Raw genomic sequence first — 3,918 nt, forward strand, 5'->3', positions numbered from 1 at the left:
TTCATATGATAGTAACATTGATATTATCAAACATTTCAGAATGTAGTATTTAATTGATTTTTTTTTGTTAATGTTGAAAAGTAAAAATTGAAAATAATTGCTATAGTAATTAAAATATAATAATTATATATATATATATATATATATATATATATGTTTTGTGTCTTAGACTTATAGAATTTAACATAATAATGGTTTCATGCATGTTTTACTTCGTAAAAACTATATAATATGAGTCTTTGACTCTTGATTATTGGATTATCAACAAAATTGTATGATATCTATGTATCTTGTTATGTTAGTAATATATTTCTTTATGTATTTATGCTTTATTTGAAGCTACTTTGATTTTTAAAATTAGTGTAATTGATGTATTTATGAAATTTGTATCATTTTCCTAGTGTATCCATGTGTTTTCATATATTTCGTCCGTATCCATGCGTTTCCAAAGCGTATCCGTATCCGCATCTGTATCCAAACTGTTTGATCTTACACTGATACTGATAATTTGCACCGAAGGGTGGCTTAATTGGTACATTAGTTGGATTGTTCCAGCATAAATGTGGATTTGAATCCTCCTACCACCGACTTTGGAGAAAAAAAGTTAGTAGTGTGTTGTTGTGCTATTCCAAAAAAGAAAAAAAATACGACTCATGTGGGGATTTAGGCATATGACTAAATACAAAAAAGAAAAAGAAAAAACCCACCTTTGCAATAGTTTTCCATGAGGACATTGATCCCGTCTTCTTCATTTCTTGGGGATGAGGTCTCATCACCCACCATGTGGCATACCAACAGAGAGTCTTTCAAGATTCGAAAGGCAGATTTCATGTAGTTTCCGACAAGGAGTTTAGTCTACATCATTAGAAACGACAACCTTCTTTATGCAAAGATTCTTCTAACCATCATCTCCACTCTAAGCTAATTCAAAGTATTATTTGGCTTAAGAGGTGAAAATTTACAGTGCCCTCCCTATCATTTTATATGACTCTTGCTTACAACTTTGGCCTTGTTCATTTTCTAGAAAGTGAGGGCAGATAAATTGGTCGGTTCCATGTAAAAGAAATAAACTTACATTCATATTTCAATATTAGTGGGGCCCGCATAAAAGAATGGTTCTTGAGCGACTCATTAACCTAGGCAAGTAATACCCTCTCGAGATTTGGGTAAATCACTTACCCATATGTGTAGAAAATTGATAGTAGGTTATATGATAATATTGTCTCTTCAATAATGTCACTTTTTTGGATAAAACAGTCATTGTACAACTTTACATGGAGAGTAAAAGAATACTAATAAGTGCACTTATCTAGGTAAGTGTTTCTCAGATAAGTGCATTTACCTAGATAAATGACTTATCAAGACATGAACGAGGCCTTGGTGGTAGAAAATGATTACAGGGAATGGAGATATATAAACTTGGTAGAAGAGATTTTGGAAGCTCAACTTGTATATTAACCAATCATGCTCCATTTGGAAACTCATGCATGATTTTCTAGTAACACATTCCAAGCTTCAGTTGGATATTCAAGATCCACTTCCTCTAACATCTCTTCTAGACTTACCTCCACCCAGTATCGTAATTTAGTATTAGATCAAAATCTTATTTAAATCAATACTTAAGGAGGTAAACTTAATTGGTCTAACAAAAGATCCATTGGACTTATTAGCAGAACATTAGATAGAGTCTTAGCTACTCCCGATTGGATCTTAGGATTTTCGCATGCAAATCTTACTTTATTTGCTTGATGGGGTTTTGATCATCACCCTCTAATTTTAGATATCACTCCTAAAAAGAATCAATATCCAACACCTTTTAGGTTTTATGAAATGTGGTTGTCAGATAGCTCTTGTAGAAAAGTTATTCAAAATGGATGGAATTATCAAATAAATGGATATGTTGTCTATAGACTCTCTCTGAGGATGGATCGTATTAAAGTTGATCATATTAATTGGCAGAAATTGAAATTTGTTGATCCTCAACATAAATTGAGTTAGAGCAACAGTTTTTTCAAGTTGAACAATCTACCCCTTGGGATCAACCAAAAATCATGTCTTTATATAAACATTATGATAATACTCAATCCCAAGTTGAGTGTTTTTGGAGACAAGGATCTAGGCAACTCTAGCTAACTTTGGGAGATAAAAATACAAGTTATTTCCATAAAAATACATTATGCCACCGGAGGAAAAATGAAATTCAAGGAATCAAATATTTTCAAGGGTCTTGGGTGACAAATCATAAAGACATAGCAGGAGTCTTTATTTCTTATTTCTCAGACCTTTTTGCCAATCAACCTCCTAATGATTTGACCTTTATTATAGATATTTTTAACCCTATCATTTTTGATGATGATAATGTCTTTTTAACTGCCATCCCTTCTGATGTAGAAATTAAATCAACTCTCTTTAGTATAGGTGGTCTTAAATCTCTAGGTCCGGATGGGATGCCAGCCTAATTAGTCTACAAAGAGCATTGGAATTTGATGGGCACAAAAATTATAGCCTTTGTCAAGGAATTTTTCTAGAACAAGAAACTGCTAAAATGTCTTAATCATACCTTTATATGCCTTATACCAAAAAAAGCAAACTGTACTAAAGTCTAGGATTATCATCTAATTAGCCTTTATAATGTGCTTTATAAAATCATTTAAAAAAATTATAGCTACTAGATTACGTATTGTTTTGGAAAAATGTATCTCCCTTAATCAATCAGCTTTTATTCCAGAGCGTCAAATGACAAATAATACCATTATTGCTCATGAAGTGTTCCATTTTTTAAAACATGACAAAAAAGGTATTTGCTATGTGGCCATTAAGTTAGACATGGCAAAAGCCTATGACCAACTTGAGTGGTCATTTCTTCTTTCAGTTTTACAAGCATTAGGGTTCTCTCAAGACTTCTGTCGCATTGTGTTAGAATATATTTCTTCTGTCTTCTACTCTATCCTTATCAATGGTACTCCAGAAGGAAAATTCTCACCCACTAGGGGTCTTAGACAAGGTGATCCTTTATCCCCTTACCTTTTTATTCTAGCAATGGAATGCTTGACTCGGATGATTGTTAAAGCTGAAAACGATGGTTAGCTTAAAGGTATTCAAATAGCCACTAGGGCCCCTACTATCTCTCATTTGCTCTTTGCAGATGATATTCTTCTATTTTTGAAAGGTCATCATGATAAATTAGACACACTCAAAATAATTCTTCATCAATTTTAGAATTCTTCAAGACAATTAATTAATTTAGATAAACCAGGTGTTTATTTTAGCATGAATATTCACCATAGACACCAAAGAATGATGCAGAGACAACTTTAGATGAAAGTCCTTCCTAAAAATACTAAATATTTAGGTCTTCCTTTGAGTTGGGGATGAAATAAACATTCTCAGTTATCTTTCATTCTAGATAATCTTAAAGTTAAACTTAATAGGTGGAAAGCTTTTGCTCTAAGTCAAGCTAGGAAAATAATCCTTATTCAATCTGTGCTTCAGGCTATTCCAACTCACACAATGACTATAGCTCAACTTCCCCAAAAAATTATTACTACTAAAGACCTAATTATCAAGAATTTTTGGTGGGCTATATCAGATGCTAATCTTCATCCTTATCTTCTACTTGTAAAATTGATCAACTTCCCTAGATCCAAAGTAATGAGAAATTTCAAATAATAACTCATCCAATTCCACCTAGTATTTCAAACCTTACCTTTACAAATCTCATTATTAATGGAAATTGGAATACATCTATTCTCCGAACTTACTTTGATAACAACCAAATTGCTAAGATTTTACAAACACCTATTTTTCCAGCAAATACTCCTATTTCCTAGATCTGGAGCAAACATTCCTCAGGTAAATTTTTGTCTTCAGTAGCATATTCAGATTTAATTTAGGCTTCTTGGCCATGACTTTTTGACC

This window comes from Nelumbo nucifera, chromosome 1 (assembly GCF_055504915.1).
Source record: "Nelumbo nucifera cultivar China Antique chromosome 1, China Antique-T2T, whole genome shotgun sequence".
NCBI classification, from domain to species: domain Eukaryota; kingdom Viridiplantae; phylum Streptophyta; class Magnoliopsida; order Proteales; family Nelumbonaceae; genus Nelumbo; species Nelumbo nucifera.